The sequence below is a fragment of the Urocitellus parryii genome, chromosome 5, assembly GCF_045843805.1.
Source record: "Urocitellus parryii isolate mUroPar1 chromosome 5, mUroPar1.hap1, whole genome shotgun sequence".
In the NCBI taxonomy this organism is placed as follows: Eukaryota; Metazoa; Chordata; class Mammalia; order Rodentia; family Sciuridae; genus Urocitellus; species Urocitellus parryii.
This window is the reverse complement of record NC_135535.1, coordinates 120,017,742-120,041,238: the sequence shown is the minus strand read 5'-3', so window position 1 is coordinate 120,041,238 and position 23,497 is coordinate 120,017,742. Positions and strand designations below refer to the sequence as shown.

The 23,497-nt window shown below is 43.9% G+C and overlaps 1 protein-coding gene and 1 pseudogene across 1 annotated transcript in view; both read left to right on the top strand.

Moving 5' to 3' along the window:
* The first annotated feature begins 6,178 nt into the window (after nt 1–6,178).
* LOC113200436 (C->U-editing enzyme APOBEC-1 pseudogene) lies at nt 6,179–6,866 on the top strand (annotated as a pseudogene).
* Nucleotides 6,867–8,202: 1,336 nt separating this feature from the next.
* Nucleotides 8,203–23,497, top strand: part of Bid (BH3 interacting domain death agonist) — a 39,404-nt gene continuing 24,109 nt past the window's right edge. Inside the window, exons 1-2 of the mRNA XM_077799018.1 lie at nt 8,203–8,297; nt 9,347–9,404. The gene's annotated coding sequence lies outside the window, so the exon portion shown is untranslated. The remainder of the gene's footprint in view (nt 8,298–9,346; nt 9,405–23,497) is intronic.

Here is a 23,497-nt window from a genome sequence, read left to right as displayed (position 1 = left end):
GCCACATCCACAGCCCTATTTTGTATTTTTTCTAGAGATAGGGTCTCACTGAGTTGCTTAGCACCTCACTTTTTGCTGAGACTGGTTTTGAACTCATTATCCTCCTGCCTCAGCCTCCCAAGATGCTGGATTACAGGCATGCACCACCACGACTGGCCTTTTTGTTTGTTGTTGTGGTGGTGGTGGTGATACTGGGTATTGAACACAGGGACGTTACCACTGAGCTACGTCCTCAGTTCTTTTTATTTTTTTATTTTGAAGTAAAGTCTTGCTAAATGCCCAGGCTGGCTTTGAACTTGCAATCCTCCTTCCTCAGACCTCCAAAGTGCTGGGATTACAGGCACATGTGCCCCATCTGAGTTATCTTCCTCACACAAGGACCAGACATCTGGATGTCCATATTCTCCGCTCCCCACACTCAACCTTGAACATGAAAGACCATAAACAGGGACTCCAAACAGAGCTGTCACCAAGCCCCTATGCTTTACCCACCTTACCACAACCTGTGTCTGTTGCAGATGTCACACTGGGAAAGGCTAGGCCTTGGTTCTCTCTTCCTAGAAGCTAGGTCTGTAGTGAGAACTGCCCTGAGGCTCCAGCCAGAGCCTAGATCATAGCCAACTTCAGGAGAGTGGCGCTGGGACTCTCCAAGCTCCAACACTATCTGGAGATCCCCTAGGTTGAGGGCTCAGGCTTCAAGACTCTCACCCTACCACTTTAGATGTCAATCACAAGCTCAGAGTGGTTTATCTGTGTTGGAGACAGCTGTAAACTGGGGTTCCCACACCCCTCCTTGGGTTTTAGTGACTCAGAACTCAAGGAAGTACTTATTTACATTTACTGGTTTATCATAAGGATATTGCAAAGAAAACTGGGGTTAATACCAGATGAAGAGGTACATAGGGCAAGGTACAGAGGAGGGACAGAGCTGTCTCTGTATCTTCTTCAGGTACACCACCCTGCAAGAACCTCCATGTGTTCAGTTATTGGAAGCTCTCTGAATCCTGTTCATTTTGATTTTATGGAGACTTCATTACATAGGCTTGTTTGATTAAATCATTGACTATTGGCAATCAATTCAACCTTCATCCCTAAACTTGGGAGATGGGACTGAAAGCCCCAAACCTCTAATCCTGCCTTAGGTCTTTCTGGTGACCACCTCCACCCTGAAATCACCTAGGGACTACAGCCTATAGGCAGGCATTTTGTTAGCATACAAGATACTTATCAGTTTGGAAATTCCAAGGATTTTAGGAGTTCAATGTCAGGAAATGGGCAAAGACCAAATGTACACAGTATTTCACAACATCATAGGGCACAGGGGTAGGATTTGACCTTAGAGAGGGTGCACACCACATAGGACTTTGCAGGCTACTGAAAAGACAATGACTTTTATTCTATCATAGAGAATTTAAAAAGTGGAGTGACAAGTCAGGCATGGTGAATGCCTACAATTCCAGCTGAGGCTCAGCAGAAGGATCACAAGTTTGATGCCAGCCTGGACAAATTAGCAAGACATTATCTCAAAAATTAAAAACGGGCTAGGAAAATATAACTCAGGGTAGAGTGCTTGTCCAGAATAAGCAAAAATGAAACTCCTTCTAACAAGAATATACAGCAAGGTTGTGGGTTCAATCCCCAATACTCCAAGAACAAAAATTTAAAAGCATTAAAAAGTGGAGTGACAAGAGCTGGGTGATGGTGAAACTCAATGGTAGAGCTCTTGCCTACCATATGCAAGGCCCTGGGTTGATCCTCAAAACAGCAAAACAAAACAAAACAAAACAAAAAAAACATAAAGCGCTGGTGGCACACACCTGTACTCCCAGCGGCTCAGGAGGCTGAGTCAGGAGGATCACAAGTTCAAAGCCAGCCTCAACAACAGTGAGGTGCTAAGCAACTCATTGAGTCCTTGTCTCTAAATAAAATACAAAACAGGGCTGGGGATATGGCTCACTGGTCGAATGCCCTGAGTTCAATTCCCAATACCCCCCAAACAAACAAAAAACATAAAGCAACATAATCTGACCTCTTATAAAAAGAGAAAGAATGTAGGGAACAAAAATATAAGGGAACCTGGCCAGGCATGGTGGCACACAGCTGTAATCCTAGTAGCTAGGGAGGCTGAGGCAGGAGGATACAAGTTCAAAGCCAGCCTCAACAAAAGCAAGGCACTAAGCAACTCAGTGAAACCCTGCCCAGTTTTATAGCCCAAAATGTTACACAAAGGGGGTTACAGATAACAACTCTCTGAGGAGCATAACACAAGTTTACATTTTTGCTGGCCCCGGGATCAGAATTTATGGAGATCTTAGAGACTCAGAGAGGGTCATTATCCGGCCAGGGAAGGCCAGAATTTATGAGGCGTCACTAAGGTTTAGGAAAGGGTTGTTATCTGGTCAGGGAAAACCGGACATGGGTGAGTTCAGGGCACGGGCAGGCATTCCAAGTAGGTTCAGAATTTGCAGTAATTTATAGTAAAGCTGAAATTAGCTTTTCATGGTTTTGTGGCGAGATGCCCAATTTTAAGAAAAGATCAGGTTGGGTCTATCAAGGTAACATAGCAGGTGTGCCAAAAGGAGGCTATGGAGCAACTTGGTCCATATACTGGTAGGAGCACAAAATGGCATCGCCATTTTGGGAAACCAGCACCATTTAATGAAAATATCCCAGTCAGGCATGATGGTATATGCCTGTAACTCCAGCTACTGTGAAGGCTGAAGCAGTTGAAAAGGAAATTTGAGGCCAGCATGGATAATTTTGTGAAACCTTATCTCAAAATAAGAAATAAAAAGGGCTGGGGATGTTACTCAGTGGTAGTGATAGACCCAACCTGATCTTTTCTTAAAATTGGGAGCCATCTCGCCACAAAGCCATGAAAAGCTAATTTCAGCTTTACTATAAATTACTGCAAATTCTGAACCTGCGTGGAATGCCTGTCTGTGCCTTGAACTCACCCATGCCTGGCTCTCTGACCAGACAGCAGCCCTCTCTGAAACTTTAGTGACGCCTCACAAATCTTGGCCTTCCCTGGCCAGATAACTATCCTCTCTGAGGCTCTAATGACCTTCATAAATTCTGATGTTGGGGCCAGCAAAAATGTAAACTACCATTTGTGTTATGCTAGTCAGAGTTCTGTTATCTGTAACCCCCCTTTGTATAACTTTCTGGGCTATAAAGCTGGGCTGCAGGAAAGCTGCGGCTGCTGTCTTGTTCCTGTGGTTTTGGGAGGGAGAGGCAGCCCGGCCGGTCAAAATAATAAGCTTGTTTTAATTTGATTTTAATTGGAGTCAGTGGTCTTTTCTTGCGTCCTGGTCTAACAGTAGAGCACCCCTGAGTTCAATTCCCTGTACTGAAATAAATTAAATATCTTCCATCTCTATGACCCAGCAGTTCCAACTCCTAGGTATCTTACTCAAGACAAGTGAAAGCCTATGTTCACAAAAAGAATTTGTACAGAGTGATCGCGGTAGTGCTAGCCATACCAGCTATATCTTGGAACATTAGGGTTGGTGAGCAGCATGTTCTTATGGAGACTGTTTCCACAATAGCCTGGAGCTGTATTTCACAGTACAGGAGGTCATGCTTGTCATGATGGCCCTCAGTCTCTGAACAAGAAGAAATTATGTTAGGGGGCTGGGATTGTGGCTCAGCGTTGGAGCATTCATTCGCCTAGCGCTGGCGGGACCCAGGTTCGATCCTCAGCTCTACATAAAAATAAAGGCATTGTGTTGTGTCCATCTGCACCTAAAAAATAAATATTAAAAATTATAAAAAGGCTGGGGATGTGGCTCAAGCGGTAGCACGCTCGCCTGGCATGCGTGCAGCCCGGGTTCGATCCTCAGCACCACATACCAACAAAGATGTTGTGTCCGCCGAGAACTAAAAAAATAAATAAATAAATATTAAAAATTCTCTCTCTCTCTCTCTCTCTCTCTCTCTCTCTCTCTCTCTCCTCTCTCACTCTTTCTTAAAAAAAAAAAAAGAAAAAAAAGAAAGGGGCCAGAGTTGTGACTCAGTGGTAGAGCGCTCACCTAGCACATTGGAAGCCCTGGGTTCCATCCTCAGCACCACATAAAAATAAATAAGTAAAACAAAGGTGCTGTGTCCAACTACAACTAAAAAATAAATATTAAAAAAAAAATTATAAAAAAAAAAAAGAAATTGTGTTAGGTGCCGTGATGTACACTTGTAATCCCAGCAACTGGGGAGGCTGAGGTAGGAAGATCTCAAGTTCAAAGCCAGCTTCAGCAATTTAGCAAGGCCCTAAGCAACTTAGTGATACGTTGTCTCAAAAAATAAAATAATGGGGTTGGGGTTGTGGCTCAGCAGTAGCGCACTTGAGGCACTGGGTTTGATTCTCAGCACCACATACAAATAAGTGAAAATAAAAGTCCATCAACAATTTTAAAAAATATTTTAATTAATTAATTAATTAAAATGGGCTGGGGGATGTGGCTCAGTGGTTAAGCACCCCTGGGTTCAAGTCCCAGTACCAAAGGGTGGTGGGGAGAGAGGGGGAGAGGGAGAGAAATTACATTCTGAGCCCTATTTGTGTGTGTGTGTGTGTGTGGTACTGGGGATTGAATCCAGGGCCTTGTGCACAGGAGGCGAGCACTGTACTAAATGAGCTATAGCCCCAGCCCTTACCCCCCATTTTTTTAAAAAAAATATTTTTAGTTGTAGATGGACACAAAACCTTTATTTTATTTATTTTTATGTGGTGCTGAGGATCAAACCAGTGCCTCACACATGCTAGGCAAATGCTTTACCACTGAGCTACAACTCCAGCCCCAGAGCCCTATTTTAGAGGGCAGAGGAGTATGCAATTTATTATTCAAAGTTCAACAACTGGAAGTGATGAGAGGAATAAGAGGAGAGTTGAATAGTATTGAGACTGCAAGAATTACTAGTTATATGCATTTGTTAGAAATCAAACTTCTAGCAAGAGTATGCAATGAAGGCCCGAGGACAACTACTGGAGCATAATTCAGTCTGGGTGGTCCACATATGGTATTAGTAATGTACTTACAGGCCTAGACCTTGGGCCAGAAGTCATTTTTAGCTTATGTGTGCGGGTATACCAGGTGCAGAACAAAGGTGCCTGTCACTCCACCTTTCTTCTTTTGAGCACACAGTGTTGAGCTGGGATCACTGATGAAATCATTTGTTCTGTGAGCTCAGACATCCTAATGAGTATTATCCCCTTCACACCAGCACCTGGGGAGGAAATGAATGTATTTGAATAAACCTGCTTTCATTCAACATTCCTAGATTGTGTCTTTGACACGTCAGTCAATTTAAACTGCACACAAAATCCAGGAGCTTCATTTAAAGTGATAAAAAGGGATAGGGCTGGGGATGTGGCTCAAGCAGTAGCACATTCTCCTGGCATGCGCGGGTGCTGGGTTCGATCCTCAGCACCACATAAAAATAAAATAAAGAAGTGTGTCCACCGAAAACTAAAAAATAAATATTAAAATATTCTCTCTCTCTCTCTAAAAAAAAAGGGGGGGGATAGGCATGTGGCTGAGTGGTAGCGCCGTTTGTCTACCATGTGTGAGGCCTTGTTTGGGGGGGAAAAGACTTTCATAAATTTAAGCCATAAAGTTGGGCTCTTTTTTTAATATTTATTTTTTAGTTATAGGTGGACCCAATATCTTTATTTTTATGTGGTGCTAAGGATTGAACCCAGTGCCTCACGCATGCCAGGCGAGCACTCAACCCAGCCCTAAAGTTGGACTCTTAATATGAAAATTGTGTGCTTCATCCTTTCTTTGTGTAACTGTAAAATTAATCTCTTTTTTTGCTTTGACTTCCAGGAACCTCGCAGATAACCCCATTCAAAATATTGTTATTTAGGTCCCACCTCAGAGGCCAGGCTTCTTTCCCTGCCATTTTTTAGCTTTTGGCTTCCTGTTAACTGTAGCCATGGGCCATACAATTCAATTTCACTGGAGCATGAGTTTCTCCAGTTTCTGGGCATAGACAAGGTGCCTTCACCCCACACATTCCAACCTGTGCCTTTTATCTTGAAGAAAATTTTCCAAGATCGAGAGACAGCAGCAACCACTGGGGTTTCCCAAGATTTATGCTACAGGAAGGAGCTGGGTGTCCGTGAGTATGTGCTTCGAGTTCTCTCAGACCAAGGTCCTTCAACTGGTGATGACACTGGGAATTTGAAGTCATCTTTGACCCCAGAGAACTTCACAAAGAGAACTGTCTGCTTTACAAAATCAAGTGGGGCACAAGCCATAAGATCTATCAAAACTCTGGCAAAAACACCACCAATGTTGAAGTGAATTTTATAGAAAAATTTACTGCAGAAAGACATTTTTGCCCATCCATCAGCTGTTCTATCACCTGGTTCTTGTTGGGAATGTTCCAAGGCTATCAGAATTTTTGAGTCAACATCCTAATATGACTCTGGTTATTTATATAGTACAGTTTTTTCAGCACATGGATCAGCAAAACCAGCAAGGTCTTAAGGACCTCATTAACAGTGGTGTAACTGTCCAGATTATGACAGACTCAGAGTATTGTTACTGTGGAAGAAATTTCACCAACTACCCACTAAAGAAAAAACTTACTGGCCAAAATATTCTCTTGATGGGCCATGCACTGGCTCTCCACTGCATCATTCTAAGTCTTTACCTTGCTTAAAGATTTCCAGAAGGTGTCAAAATCAGCTTACATTTTTCATCCTTACTCTTCAAAATTGCTATTACCAGACAATTCCACCCAATATCCTTTTAGCTACAGGGCTGATAACAGCCTTCTGTGACTTGGAGATGAATAGAATGATTCCCGTATGTACTGTTTTAAGAACAAACAATGGTGACACACCAAGAAGTGAGTACCATTAAGAATCTAGAAATTGGGGCTGGGTATGAAGCTTAGTGGCAAAGCACTTACTTGGCATATACAAGGCTCTGGGATTGATCTGCAGCATTGGAGAAAAAAAAGAGAGAAGAATACAGAAGTGTTCAGAAGCAGCATTATCATGAATTGTTTAACTTCCTGCCATATTCCAAATTACCCTAAAACTTCATATATTTTGTTTTAAACTTTGTATCTTAAAGCAATAAGTATTTATTATCACAAAAATATTGTTACTTATTATTCTTTTAAAAATATTATTTTTTAGTTGTAGTTGAACACAATACCTTCATTTTATTTATGTATATTTTTATGTGGTGCTGAGGATCGAACCCAGAACCTCGCACGTGCTAGGCGAGCACTCTACCATTGAGTCACAATCACAGCCCCTTGTTATTTATTCTTTAATTATGTGGATATGCAATTCTGAAAAAGAAATCAAATTGCAGCCTAAATTTAAAAAATTAGTTCATTACATAATTCTTACTATAATAGTTTTTATTCCTTGTGAAATGAATGTCTCAAAAATTTTCAGAAAAGTTGAAAAAAACACAAAGGCAAAGAAGAAAACCGATGAGATTTTATTATCCCTATGTAACCATGTGTTTTTCTTCCTTTCATTTTTTTTTTTTTTCCAAATTCAGTTTCTATTCCTGTGTTCCCCGGTCTGATACAGCAACTTTCTTGGTCCTATTTGCTTCCTCATTCTTTTCAGAAACTTTTTTGTTTGTTTGTTTCTGTTTCCCTTTTCTGGCATTACACGTAGTTGTTCTTTGGCCACACCACAGTCCTGTCCCAGCAGTGGGAACTATCTGGACAAGGGGACTGGCAAGTGGCTACACTAGATTATCTGCACCCCACAGGGCTTTGCATCTTTTCCTTTCTCCCTGGTTCCTTGAGAACTGAGAACAGAGATTATCCCAAAATAGCCTGGGAGGACTCCGAAAGTAGTTCCTCACCAGAAGCCTTAGGAATTGTCCTGGCCACGTTGGAGTAAGTGGCCAAATTTGACAGCTATAACAATTGTTTGAAGGTGCCAACCCTGACAAGGGATGAGTGAAGCCAATGTCATTTTCATTGCTACCAATTTTTGTGCCGGGCCAGAATCAGGCCCGTGGCAGCCCTTGTGGCGGGACAGAATCCCGGATTTGGAGACCTCCCCCGCCGGCTCCGGGATTCCCCTTTCTCGCTGACTCCCAGCCTGGCGCGTATTCAATTTCCCCAGAGGCCGGCGGGAGGCGGGAAGCTGGAGGCGCGTCGGGGGCGGGGCGGCGCGGTCGGAGGCGGGGCGCCGTGTGAGGGCGCGAGGGACGGAAGCTGGTCGTCCGGCCCGCGTCCGGGCTCTCTCCGTGCGCTTTGGGGACTTTGCCTTGGTGCGGACGCGCCCTGCGCCCGAATTCCTGCGCGGCGTCTGGGTGGTGAGTATGCCTTGGCTCTTGGGCGCCCGGCGCCATCTCAGGGGTCTCCACCGAGCTCAGGTTGGGGCACACCGCCCGCGCTTTCCTCGTCTCGGTCTCGGGCTGTGTGCGCCTGGGGTCGGGACCAGGGGAGGGCTGGAGAGACGCATGCCTCAAAGTGTTTCCCGGAGCACTCCGCTGCCCTGCGCCTGGCGTCGGGTGAGAGCCCCAGCCCGGACGTCGGTCCCGCCCGCCGCCAACCTCCTTTCTGCCCAGCCCCTTCGTGGGCTGCCCGCACACGCGGGAGCGTCCCCTGTAGCCCGCCCGCCCCGCAGCAGGAGTCCTGGACAAGGTAGCCGAACCCCAGGTTCTCCTCTGTGGCCCAGCGGTCCTCCCTTTGGGCGGCGGTACTGGCTTTGTTGTCTTCGCGTGGACGTCGCCGGGGCGGGCGGGCCGCGCCCCTCACCCGCAGGTGCTTGAGAGAGGGGGAGAGGCAAGGCCACAGACACCTCCGCCAGGGTTCCGTGGACTGTTCAGCCCTGGCCATCTCTAGATTTGAGAAAGCTAACAGGAAGGACAGGCTCTTGCCTCACACCTGCTCTGTGGCAGATCCGGAACCCCAGCACAGATGCAGACCTGGTACTCCAGTCCAGGGCACTTCCCCTATACTTGCCGGTGCCTCAGAGTTCAGAGCTCCATGGCTCCACAAACGCGGCGGGAGTGGCAGCCCACAGGGCAGCTTGGAAACCCCAGAGAGTCCTGAAACTCTCCCCCACCAAGTAGCTGGGCTAGCAAGGGGTTATTCATTCATTCATTCATTCATTCATTCATTCACTCATTCAACAAATATGAATGTGCAGCTGGTGCTGGGGTCAGGATAGGACCAGAGATGGCCGTGAGGGGATAGACTGAGGAACACAGGGAAGGGCTCCATAGCTCTGTGCCTTCTTGGCCGGGATTAGCTTTCATGTGGCAGACCTGGGGATCCATCCCAGAGCCCCTGACTTATTCCATGGGTACACTTGACCAATCTTCTGAGACATTTTCTTAAATGTTTTTTTTTTTTTAAGAGAGAGTGAGAGAGGAGAGAGAGAGAGAGAGTTCTCGGCGGACACAACATCTTTGTTGGTAAGTGGTGCTGAGGATCAAACCCGGGCCGCACGCATGCCAGGCGAGCGCGCTACCGCTTGAGCCACATCCCCAGCCCCTTTCTGAGACATTTTCAAAGCCAGTAGTAGCTCAGCTGACCTGCTATGGAAGAGAGCTAGTGGAAGCTGCAAAAAAGATATGTTTTTTCCACATTCCATCTCCACCTGGTCAGGGAACTTGGCAGGCTCTGAGATGGGGAGGGCTTCCAGCGCTGGGGCTTTGCCATCTTGGGACAGACCCTGAAGACTGCCTGACATCCCCTGGGAGTCAGCCATGATTGTGCCTGGAAGAGAATGTGGTCTGGCAGCCAGGGGTAAATAGGAGAGAGAGTGAGCACCAAACTCTAGTGAGGGGGTCCTTCTTGGGAAGATGACACATGCCAAGCCTTACCTGCAGCTAAGTGTGTCCTTGCCTCTTCTGTCCCTCCTGACCAGGGATGGAATGGGAGTAGGGTCAGCACTTAATAGCTGAAGTTTAAAAGCAGCCATCTTGGCCTGGGGTTGTGGCTCAGTGGTAAAGCACTTGCCTAGCATGTGTGAGGCATTGGGTTTGATCCTTAGCACCACATAAAAAAATAAAGTTGTAAAATCTAAAAAAAAAAAAAAGAAAGAAAAGAGCAGGCATCTCACTTGGGATTGTTTTCCTGAGGAACAAAGTGCTGCCTCAGGAATGGAGACCTAAGACTGCGGGGACATGTTCCTATAATTGATCTGCAGTAGGATAGGACTGGCAAAGAAGGCCAGACTACTGGGGCTCTCTGAAGGATGAATAAGGGCATGGTTTTTCCATAGGAGTCCAGGCTGTGCAAGGAATGCCTGGGGAGGAACACTTATTTGCAAATGAGTATAAATGGGCCTTGCAAGGAGCCCCAGCCACACCCAGGCCTTTGGACTTTGAAGGAAGGATGAGGACCAGGAGGAGGATGGAGGTTTGATGATGGAGCCTTCTAGGCCAGCATTCTCAGCCTTGTGAAAGGCAATGAATGATATTCCCTTTTGTCTTCTTTCTAGCAAGGTGGAGGGGTTGGTGACCAAATGGGAGTCTGTAACCATCAGTTTTCAAGGACAGGCAGCCTTCTTACTCAGGGACTGAGTGAATCATGGTGGTAATACCAAGAGTGCTGGCTCTGAAGTCAATGTGCAAGGAGCCGGGATGTAGAACAGTGGCTGCTGGAAGCACATTCTGTGGCAGCATCTCTGGCCAGGTTGCAGCTGTGAAGGACAGCACAGTTCTGCAGTGCCCCTGAGGCCAGCTGATATGTCTACCCCTGCTGATCTCATCTGGTCTCCACAATTAACAGGATTAACAGCTCCTTGGCTAGCCCACCTGGCTGGTCACTCCCAGAGGTCACATGTATCCTTGTTTAAAGCCACTGATAGATCTAAGGAAGACAGCTAACTGAGGCTCAAAGGGTGGGGGATGTATACCATACCATACCATACAGAGTACCTGATACACAGAGGATATATTTGTAAGTTTTTGTTTTTGTTTTGAGTTGAGGTCTCTATGTTGCCCTGGCTGGTCTTGAATCCTGTGCTCAGGTGATCCTCCTGCCTTAGCCTCCTGAGTAGCTGGAACTATAGGCAACTTCCACCTCACAATGCTATATATGTTTATTAGTTAACTTATTTAGGCTATATAGTAATCAGAGATTAGATTAGCATCACTATTCTTCAGATGAGGAAACAGACAAAAAGGGGTGTTAGATAATTTGCCCAGGGCCACAACTGAGGGATTCAGACTCCAGGGCCCTAATTATAACTATTGCACCACATTGCCAACCTCCAAGGCTTCTCTCTGTTCTGCTATTTAAATGCAACCTACTTACCTGCACACCTTCATGCCTATTAGAAATTCAGGGGTGAGCGGCAGAGAGAATGAACATGACCTGTAGCCTTTCTTTTCTTTCTTCCTTTCTTTTCTTTCATCAGGGCCTGGGACATGTTAGGTAAGTACTCTACCACTGACCTGCCCCAGCCACCATGGCCTTTCTGTTGACTCCTCCCTTGGTAGACCTTAGGAGGCAGACAAGCCTCTGAAGTTACAGGGCAGCTAATGATGTGTGTGAGAGAGGACTCCATTGGTGGAATTTTTACCCAAGAACTACCCTGGCAGATTCCCACAACTCTCTACTTGCAACTCTATCCTCCCCCCCCCCACACACACACACTTTTTTCTCTGTCTGCCTCTCTTGGTCTAAATGGTTATGTTTTAAATAAAAGGCCATCTCAGTGAATCTGAAGCAACCATTTCTGGAAGTGTTTCTGCCTGAAATTGATTGCTTGGTTGGCTTTATGGGTGTTGTGCCTATGATCTTTTCTGAAAAAGGCACACGAACTAAGAAAAAGAGGAAGAGCTGGGGTGTGTCTCAGTGGTAGAGCACCAGCCTGCCTGGCATGCCTGAGGCCCTGGGTTCCACCCTTAGCACTGCAGAAATAAAGAAAGAAGGAAATGGAGGGGGCCAAAGAAAAGGAAGAAGTGTTTTGTTTAAATTACCCTCCACTATCAGTATTACAAATGGACTTCCTTGAATTTTGTGAGCTTTGGAGGGAGAGAGTTTTTTGTTATTGTTTTGTTGTTTGTTCTGTACTGGGGATTGAAACTGGGATGCTCTATCACTGAGCTACATCCCAGCCTTTTTAGCTCTTTCAATTTTTTTTTTTTTTTTTTTTGAGACAAGTTGCCCAGACTTTTCTTGAACTGGCAATCCCCTCCTGAGTAACTGGGATCATAGGCTCCTGTAGGGAGGAGGAGTTTTGAAGGGTAAAAGACTACATCTGGACATAGACCAGACTTAAAGAGGGGATTGGTTGCTCTTAGGTATGCAGAAAAACTGGAAAGACATTCTGCCCTAGTGAAAGGGTGTGAGTTCTCATGGCAGCTGTGGCTCAGGAGTGGGCAGCACAGCAGTGTGGCAGCTGCTACTGGGGAGATCCCTGTCTGGGTCTAGGGCTCAATCTGCTTTGGTGTCCAGATCATCATGGAACTTTCTGCAGAGCTTCCTGCCTGGACTTGTTCATCTGGATGGGATCCCCCAGCTTGTAGAATCATCCATGCTTATGGCTATGCTGGTGACCAGCAGAGCAGGTTGCCATCTACCATAGGATTGGGTTCCTTCCTTATTTGCTTACCAGTCCTCTTTCTTTAGAGGAAGGAAGTCAGTACTGGGCTCTGGATGGGTGGGTGTGTTACCGCTGTTGGCTGGTGACAGTCCTTGCTTCCCCGGAAAAGCACATGGAGGCAAGGTCAGAGTAGAAATTAGAAGTTTATTAAAAGGACAGCAGAAAAGACTTCTCCCGGAGGAAGAAGGGGACCCAAGAGGTGGAATCAGTTGGCGGGCAAATGTATTCCCCTTTTTATAGGTTTGGTGATGGAATGCAAGGGGGAAGGGTTAGGACACAGGTGGGCCAAACAAGTAATCTGGGCAGGAAGGACTTAATTATCACTTTTTGGGATGGGCTTATCACTTCTCTGGGATGGGCTATCTCCAAATCTTTTGGGGTCTGTTTCCTGGGCTCCATTAACATTTCTTTGGGGTGGACTTTGGCCTAGGGCCTTTCCGGACTTCATTAACATTCCATGAGTTGTGCTGTGTTTCCTGGAATCATTGTCAGCATGGCCTCCATTTTAAATTTCACTTGTTATTAGACCCGATTTACCTAACTACACTGACTACCTAATTTTAAATCTGGCTTCAGGTGGGGGTAGGCTGGCCTTTGAGGTTCCAAATGCAATGTATGGGTAGATGAGCTGGAACAATCCAATTTGTCCGATATGGACCCTTGACCATGAGCCTTTATCTGAGGCTGCTACTGGAGTCCTAGGCTAGAGGGTTGAGGGTCCCAGCAAATCAGGTTTAGCCACCTGCCTCACAAACCAAACAGAGGAGAGGAACTTGAACCAATGTAAATGCACTGGGAAGACAAGAGGACCCACATCCTTATCCCTACCTTTAAGGGGATGACAGTTAATTCAGGGTTTTATAAAAAGGGGAACAAAGGCCAGACATGGTGGCTCATGCCTATAATCCCAATGATTCAGTAGACTAAGGCAAGAGGATCACAAGTTCTAGGCCAGCCTGGGCAAATGTTGTAAGACTCTGTCTCAAAAAATAAGAAGTGCTGGGGGTGTAGCTCAGTGGTATGGCACCCTAGTAACAAAAAAAGGGCAAGAAAGTGAGGTTTGTATAGCTAGAGGGTTTGCACATCTGACAAAGAAGGTTCATCTTATTACCAGAGCCCTAGGAGAGATACCTGACTCCAGGAATTCAAGATCCAAAAACCAAACAGAAAAGTTAATGATAAAAAAAAAAAAGAAAGAAAGAAACTTTAATTAAAATGACCATATTGGGAAGGCAGAATCACATGCTTCCTGATGCTCACATGAACTTTAGGTTTAAACAGAGGAAGAATTGGGGCAAGGGCAAGAGTTATACATATTCAAGCAGCCTTAGTCAAACTATGGTCTAGTTATTTTATTTCTGGTTCTATGAGGTGGCTCCGACTAAGTCCTTGTCACTTGAGGAAGCCATCTCCATTTGCTGCTCAGGATATTTATCTATTAAGTGATCCTGGAAGGAGGCAATTTGGTGCCCATGAGACGATTGTTCCTGCTTAGGGGAGGGCAGTTGCATTATAGGGTGACTTGCCTGTAGGGATCTACTTTACCTGGAAAGTGTAGGGAAATGACTGGAAGTTTCTAGGCACTCCTCTAGGGTCCTAAAAGAGGGTATCCCCACAAATCTTACCTCAGTCTTGAAGGGGGATGAGATAGATTAGGTAAATTTAGGGCTATTACTAGTTTTTATATGAACATTCCTTAAATGATTATGAAGAGCTGAGCAGATCACAAAATTGAAGGTGAAAAAGGAGACAGATATGAAATGAAGGCAGAGATGCCCAACTTTACCCTACTTTTAGTTACTGGTTGAGCATCTGCAGGTCTAAGTAAAGAATCATTGCCTAAGTTCCTCTTATAATCTTGGACAGGCATGATCTGGTCCATTACATTTGGATTGGTCAGTGAGGGTCTTGTCAGCAATAAGAAAGTTACTGTTTTTTACTAGGAAGGGAGGAGGGGTTCTACTCATCACAAGATATTTATTTGTCAATCAGACCTATTCCTAGAATCCAAGGTGACTCAGAGCAGAGAAGACACATGCAAAATGGAGGCAGAGTTGCCAAGTTTTTAATCCTATTTTTAGTTACTAGTTACCCACTGAACATTTACAGGCAAAAGTGAAGAGTCTTAAGTCCTTATTATACAGCCAGCAATAATGTTCTTTTGTGTGTGGGGGGGTACTGGGGATTGAACCTAGAGAGGCTTTATCACTGAACTATATCCCCATCCTTTTTCATTGTTTTTTTTTTTTTTTTTTTTTTTAAGAGAGAGAGAAAGAGAATTTTATTATTTATTTTTTAGTTGTCAGCGGACACAACATCTTTGTTTGTATGTGGTGCTGAGGATTGAACCCGGGCTGCACGCATGCCAGGCGAGCGTGCTACCGCTTGAGCCACATCCCCAGCCCCTTTTTCATTGTTTATTTTAAGATAGGGTCTTGCTGAGTTGAGTAGTTCTTTGCTAAGTTGCTGAGGTTGGCTTTGAACTTGAGATCCTCTTGTCTCAGCTTCTCAAGTTGCTGGCAATACAGGCGTGCCAGCGCACCTGACTGCAATAATATTCTTGTATTTTTGTTATTAGGCATCTCTGCATCCATATTTCATTTAATTTGCATGAATATATACAGATACTCCTCATCTTACAATGGGGCTGTGTTCCACTAAACCCATTATTATTAGGGTAGAAGGTTCTACTGCACATTACTAAAGCTCTGGAGACAGAAGTTGCTGGAAGACAACCTTCAAAGCTAGCATTGAGGAAGTCAGAGATAATCTTTTCTGTGTCAAATCTCTATGTTCATTAGGGCTTAAGGGCATAGACAGCATTTATGAGAAGAATAAGGGAGTTCAGTGGGACAAAAAGCAGGGAATCCATGGGGCTCCCTCTTTCAAAAGCATCATCATCTCCTTCACTTGGGTTCTTCTATTTATTTATTTAATTTTTTTTTTTTTAATGTGGTGCTGAGGATTGAACCTAGGGACTCACAAGTGCTAGGCAAGTGCTCTACCTCACTTGGGTTCTTGGATTCTTGGAGTTGCCTCCTTATCACATCCAAGGGAACTTTTGGAGCCTGCCTGGCTGGTGATGCATACCTGTAATCCCAGTGACTTAGGAGGCTGAGGCAGGTTTCAAGTTCAAGGTGAGCCTGGGCAGCTTATTGAGTCTCCAAATAGAAAATAAAAAGGGTTAGTCCAGTGGTAATTCTGGGTTCAATCCCCAGTACCTTAAAAAAAAAGACTCCCCAAATCATTGTTATGCCATTAAAAAATGGTTGTTAAGTTATAAAGACATTTAATTTACCTGACCTACCAAACATCCTAGCTTAGCCTAGTCAACCTTACATGTGCTCAGAACACTCATGTTAGCCCACTGTTGGGCAAGATCACCTAACACAAAGCCTGTTTTATAAAAAAGTATTGACTCTCTCATGTAATTTATTGAATATTATACAGAAAGTGAAAAGTGTAATAGTTGTAGGAGTACACTTTTACACCAACCATCAGAAAGTGGAAAAATAAAAGTTGGGACAGTCTGTATTTTAATTCTTACATTAATTCCGTGAAGTTCTACAGTTGTGACCATTAATGGTAATGTGCATCCCACATGGATAAGCGTTGAGGTGACTGTAGCCCTGAGCCCAGAACATGTCCCAAGAGCTCCTACTTGAGTCTCTGTCCTCCAGAGCCAAAGAGAAGGGGAAGACCTTCAAGTGGCATTTGGGGACCTTTCTGTTTTTCCATTTGGTCCCCACAAGGCAGGAGGTGGTCCTTTTTGCACATGGGGAAAGTGAGATTACATTGCAAGTTCAAACCAAACGGACCTGTTTACCTTTAGAGATTCTGTTCTGGGCTTAAGACCTGAGCCTCTTAATAGGCATATGATCTCAGTGGGTTTCTCTGGGGTTCAGCTCCTGTGTAGAGGGAGCTGGCTGAGGTCAGAGTGGGAGGACTGAAGATCCATTAAGATTTGAGAGCAGCAGGAGTACTGGATAAGACTGGGACTCAGAGCCAGGAAGGGAAGCAGGGTCCAGGGGCATTTGGGGCTGTGGCATGAAGGTGAGGTGGTAGGCATGTGTCCTTCCTGGTAGACAGTCTGGGAGAGTGAACTACGGCTGAGGAACTCTGATCCTGTGAACATAGATGTCTCAAAAATCTGTGTGCCTCAATTCAGCACATAAGCCAGCTGGGTGAATGAGTCACTCCCCACCCACAGCCTCAGCTCAGCCAGTGTGTTATTAACATAAGTCAGATTTGGCATCAGAGGGGGCTGGAGAGGCTCCTGCCTTGATCATTCATCTCCTTGGAGACAAGGAACAGGAAGCCACTGTGGGGTTCAGTGGGTGAACCCTAAGCTTTGAGTTCTGCATTAGGACTATCTCCTTTCTTCCAAACTCAACTGCCTCTACATGTGTGTGTGTAGGAGGTAGAGGGAACACAGCCAGGCTAAGCACCATCTGGGGACTCTGGAGACCATCAAGGCAAGCCCTGGTGTAGTGGAGGAGATAGAACAATCTTTCTTTCTTTCTTTTTTTTGTATTGGGGATTGAACTCAGGGGCACTTGGCCCTTGAAACACATCCCCAGCCCTATTTTGTATTTTATTTAGAGAAAACAGGGTCTTACTGAGTTACTTAGCACCTTGCTTTTGCTGAGGCTGGCTTTAATCTCAAGGTCCTCCTGTCTCAGCCTCCCAAGCCGCTGGGATTACAGGTGTGCACCACCACACCTGGCAAGATAGAGCAATCTTGACTGAAACTTCTCTAGAAATTCTAGCAGGCTCTGAGACCACTTGGGCCCCAAGGGTGTACAACCTCTGAAATGCCTTATTTTCTCTCCTGGGTATCCGTTAGGAACCTTGGAGATCTCTCACCTCCAAAATCCTTACCTGGTCGACTAGGGAGCTGAGTTTGGGGCCCATGGTGGAAGACCGTCTCCAGAGACATCTGTGAGATGACTGTGAAAGCTGCATCTTTTTATGTTCTAGTAATCTGCCCCATTCCCCCCCCCGCACCCTGATGTAGGTCTTTGACCCCTTTCACAGCGGAGGAAAGAAATTTTTCTGCCAGAGCTTGGGAGGCAGGAGGACTGCTGATACCCATGCAGGCCCTTCTGTCTGTGCCAGTTGACTCCCTTGTTCCTTGCCAGCTCTGACTAAGCACAGTGTGGGTAGCAGCCCCCTTGTCTGTTTGGGATCTGTGCTGTGCTTTATCCCTGGCAATATCCCATTTTCCTCCATAATTAAGCTCTAAAAAGAAGATAAAGAGAGTTCAGGAACAAGGTAGTAGGACAAAAGCTCATGTAGACATTTTAGAATGGCCTCTGGGTCTTCTGTCTCCCTCCTTGCTGGCCTATCTTGCCCCACTCAGTGTCTACAGGCCTTTTAGAAAACTCAGGGCCTGGAAGCAGGAGATTAGGTGTCAGAGGGCTTTAACATACAGAATGCCTGACTTCTGTGGGCCTGGTGGTGCCAGAGACACTCATGAAGGGGTGTTCTAAATCACCTGGTAAAGAGGCCCCTCCTTCCTTATGCCACCCTCCCTCAGCTGCTGTGTATATGTATGTATGTATGTATGTATTGCAGTGTTGGGGATTGAACCGAGGGCCTTGTACATGGTTAAGCAAGCGTTCTACCAGGAGCTCTGTGAGCTATACCCTCAGCTCTGAGCTATACCCTCAGCTGCTGTTTTCTTTCTTTGCTTTTATTTCTTTTGTTACTGGGGGTTGAACCCAGGGTGCTTAACCTCTGAGCCACATCCACAGCCCTTTTTATTTTTTTTATTTTGAGACAGGGTCTCTCTAAGTTGCTTAAGGCCTTCACTGATTTGCTGAGGCTGGTCTTGAACTTGCAATCCTCCTGCCTCAGCCTCCCAAATTGCTGGGATTATGGGCATGCTCACTATGCCTGGCACAGATTAATTGTTTTCTTAATTTCTGGATTGTTTATTGTTAGTGTATAGAAATACAATGGATTCTGAAAATGCTTATATCCTACAACTTGTCTTTACTCATGTTTTAGTCCCAATAAATTTTGGTGGATTCTTTGGGCTTTTCTGTATATAAGTTCATGCTGAATTAGTATGTTTAACAGCTTCCCCATTGGTTCCAGTTGCAGCCAGAGTTGAAAACCAGTGGGTGATTAGATAAGTAGTTCCCATGCAGTTGAAAATGAAGTGGGGGAGACCGAGTAGAAAGAGATCATTTGCATTTCTAAGGAATGTCACTAGTGTCTTCAGAAAACACTCCAGGGCCTGGGAGCTCAGACTAGCCTAGGTACAAAGGAGTTGGACTGGACCATTGCTCTAAATGCCAGCTTCTTCTTTCCTGTAAATTTCAGTTTGGCTGAGTGGTTGGAAGTGTGGCCTACCTCATGTGTATTCTTGGAGTGAGAGTGTCAGCAAAAACCCCTGACCAAACTGATAAGTGTCAATATCCAAAGGACTAAGTCAGCCAGTTAGGCAAACTGTGGTCCTAGAGACCATGGAAAGGAGAAGTCTAGGTCTGTGAGCACCCAAAGGCTTGAGGGTCACCCCCACAAAGGGCAGAGGTTGTCTTCTTGCAGCTCTCTACTGTTAGTTTTATATCCATGGAAGTGTGTACTAGAACTAGCAGGCACCTAGTAATCCTAGAAGGGTTGAAGCATCCTATTGATTCCTTCATTAATTAATTAGCTAGATGAAATCTCTGACACATATCATTTTGTCATTTTATATTTGTATCAAAGTCAAGGTTTCACCTTTTTTTTTTTTTTTTAGTTGTAGATAGATACAATGCCTTTATTTTATTTATTTATTTTTATGTGATGCTGAGGATTGAACCCAGGGCCTCTCACATGCTGGGCAAGAGCTCTATCACTGAGTCACAGCCCCAGCCCACTTTATTTTAAACTACCCTTTGGCAGTTTTGAAGGTCAGCCACTGAAAAGCTTACTCAGTGGATCCACCTGGTCCTAGGTGAATTCCAAGCAACAGAAGAACTTTGTTGACTAAGAAGTTTGTTGACTAAGTTTCTCTTTGGGGCTCCACCCTTCAATTTGTGTTTTGTCTTGGTTTTTGTTTATTCATGGCATCCCCTCCCCTCTCTCTCCCTCTCCCTCCCACTCCCTGCCACTCCCTCCTTCCTTCCTCTCCCCCTCCTTCCCCCTTCCTTCCCCCTCCTTCCCCCTTCCTTCCCCCTCCTTCTCTCCCTCCCCCTCCCTCTCTCCCTTTCCAGTAGTGGGGATACAGTCCACAGTATACATTTTATTTTATTCTACTTGCTTTCCCTTTACCTTAAACTTATACAGGTTTATTTAAATCCGCTAACATTACTCCTTTTTGGGGGACCTGGTGATTGAACCCAGGGGTGCTTAACAACTGAGCCACATCCCTAGCCCTTGCTTTTTATTTTGAGATAGGGTTTTACTAAGTTGCTTAGGGCCTTGCTAAATTGCTGAGGCTGGCTTTGAACTCACAATCCTCCTGCTTCAGCCTCCCAAATCACTGGGATTATGGGCATGTGCCACCATGACCAGCTAACATTACTCAATGTTTAACATTATAAAAATTGTAAAATTGGGCCTGGGATTGTGGCTCAGTGGTAGAGCACTTGCCTAGCATGCATGAGGCACTGGGTTCGATCCCAGCACCACATAAAAATAAACAAAGGTATTGTGTTCATCTACAACTAAAAAATAAAAAATTTTTAAAAATTGTAAATTTGCATTTAGTTAAATTAAATCATTCATGCTTTGACTTTAATTATTTTGGTTCTGGGAATCAAATACTGGAACTCATTCATGCCAAGCATCATGCTCTGTCACAGGCTGCATCCCCCCTCCCTGACAATTGTTTTTATTTTAATGGTATTGAAAGGTAAAGCTTTAGATAACTTAAAAACTGAATAGAGTTAATTAATGAGTTGTCATTATATATCCACATAATTTATAATACAGAATACCAAAACATTGATTATCAGGCAAAACTTTTAGACTTTCTTTGGGTTTTGTTTGTTTCTTTTGGCACTAGGGATCGAATGCAGGGGCACTTTACCACTATATCCCCAGCCCTTTTTATATTTTTTATTTTGAGACAGGGCCTCCCTGAGTTGCTTAGGCTAGCCTTGAACTTGTGATCCTCCTGTCTGAGCTTCCTGAGTCACTGAGATCACAGGCATGTGCCACCACACCCTTTTTAAAATTTTCAAACTTTTTTAAACTTTTAAACTTTTAAATTTTTAAAATTTTTTAAACTTTTTAAAATTTCTAAACAGGTTATATCTCTGGCTGGTGTTAATGAATGTACTTTTCACTTCAAGGAAACATAAAAGAAGGAGCCGGAGTTGTGGCTCAGCGGTAGAGCACTCGCCTAGCATGTGCGCACCCTGGGTTTGATCCTAAGCACCGCATAAAAAATAAATAAAGGTATTGTGTCCAACTACAACTAAAAAATAATACTTAAAAAAGAAAGCATAAAAGAAGCCATCATGGTGTTGTACACTTCAATTCCAGTGACTCTGGAGGCTGAGACAGGAGGATCACAAGATCAAAGCCAGCCTCAGTAACTTAGACCCTGTCTCAAAACAAAGCACAAGAAGGGTTAGGGATGTGGCTCAGTGGTTAAACACCCCCAAGTTCAATCCCTGGTACCAAAAAAGGCATAAAAGGGACGTGTAGCTATAAAAAGTTGTGTTCATAAACATCTGCTAAAATGCTTGTATGTGACAGATAGCTCTCCAATTGTCACCTCCCAGTTCATTAGAACTATTATATCTATTTTTTACTTATAATAATTAGTTATAACTAGTATGGAATACAAAAACAGTTGTGGATATGCTTTTATTTTTCAAAGAAATGGGGTAGTATATTTCTTCCAATTTCTTGGTTTCCAGATCTCTTTACACATAAAATTTAGGAATCAAAAAACCTTTTAATTAAGTGGGTTTTATCTATTAATATTTTCTATGTTAAAATTAAAACAAAAATTTTAAATGCTTATTAAGTCATTTGAAATGTATGAAATTGCTTGTTAGCATAAATATTTTAAACAGTAATTGTATTTTACAAAACAACATTTTTATTGAAAAGAACAGCATGGGGCTGGGGATGTGGCTCAAGCGGTAGCGCACTCGCCTGGCATGAGTGCGGCCCAGGTTCGATCCTCAGCACCACATACAAAGATGTTGTATCCACCGATAACTAAAAAATAAATATTAAAATTCTCTCTCTCTCTCTTTCTCTCTCTCTCTCTCTCTCTGTCTCTCTCTTTAAAAAAAAAAGAAAAGAACAGCATGGTTTCATGTTACTTTGCAAATTTCTTAAATATCTGGGTGAATACAAGACATCTAACTTCTCAGACTGTTGTAATATCCATATCTTCCAGCCTCTAGAAAACTCTACTATGCCTTTGTGAGGGAAATAATGTTAATATTGTTGCGAATTATTTATTTATTTGTTTGTTTATTTATTTATTTATTTTAGAGATGGGGTCTCGCTATGTTGCCCACATTAGTCTCAAACTTCTGGGCTCAAAGGATCTTCCTGCTTTAGCCTCTTGGTTAGCTTGGACTACAGACGTCCCTGCACTCAGTTTATTACAGAATACTTTTGACCTGATAGATTCTCTGAAAAGGGCCTCAGATACCCTCTCCTAAAGTGATTTCCCAGTGTATACCATAATACAAGGGGACAAAAGTAGAGGCCAGAACCTGAAAAGTGATTATCATGATAGTTTATTACACCTGAGTCTGAAAAGAAGCTATGAAATATGTGATCACTTGCTTGCTTTGGTGTTTACTTTTTAATTTTACTCATTAATGCCTTCACTTCAAAATGAAAGATTATTCCTTACTTTATCCATAATCCACCGGGATAACAGAGACTCTGTATGGCCGAATGTTGACTTTGTTATGTTCTTGATTTGTTTTTGTTTTTTTAAAGGGGAAAAACAAAGAACAAAGGTTCATCACTTATGAAAGAGCCAAGGTTTGTGAATTTCATTAATGGATAACCAAGTTTCCTCTCTTAGCATATATGATCCTTTCTTGATAGTGTCTTATCAAGACACCTGGCAACACTTTGATCTTGTTTTCCAAAGATAATACCCTGAATTTAGAAGAAATTTTTTTTTGTGTGTGTGAGATTTTTGTTTGGTTTTGTTTTGCACTGTACCACTGACCTGTATCCCAACCCTTTTAGGATAGCTTGGGACACTGAGACAGGAGGATGACGACAAGCCCTAGCAACTTATTGAGGCCCTAAGCAATTTGGGAGACTTGAATAAGGAAGATAAAAGGTTGAATATACAGACAAGGACCAGACCATGTATAAAAATAGAGCTGCAGTCAGATGTCATGCCACATGTCTGTATTTCTTTTTTTTTTTTCTTTTTTTTTATTGGTTGTTCACAACTTTACAAAGCTCTTGACATATCATATTTCATACATTAGATTGAAGTGGGTTATGAACTCCCAATTTTACCCCAAATGCAGATTGCAGAATCACATCGGTTACACATCCACAATTTTACATAATGCCCTATTAGTAATTGTTGTATTCTGCTACCTTTCCTATCCCCTACTATCCCCCCTCCCCTTCCCTCACATCTTCTCTCTCTACCCCATCTACTGTAATTCATTTCTCTCCTTGTTTATTTTCCCATTCCCCTTACAACCTCTTATATGTAATTTTGTATAGCAATGAGGGTCTCCCTTCATTTCCATGCAATTTCCCTTTTCTCTCCCTTTCCCTCCCATCTCATGTCTCTGTTTAATGTTAATTCTTTTCTTCCTGCTCTTCCTCCCTGCTCTGTTCATAGTTGCTTTCATTATATCAAAGAAGACATTTGGTATTTGTTTTTTAGGGATTGGCTGGCTTCACTAAGCATAATCTGCTCTAGTGCCATCCATTTCCCTGCAAATTCCATGATTTTGTCATTTTTTAGTGCTGCGTAATATTCCATGGTGTATAAATGCCACATTT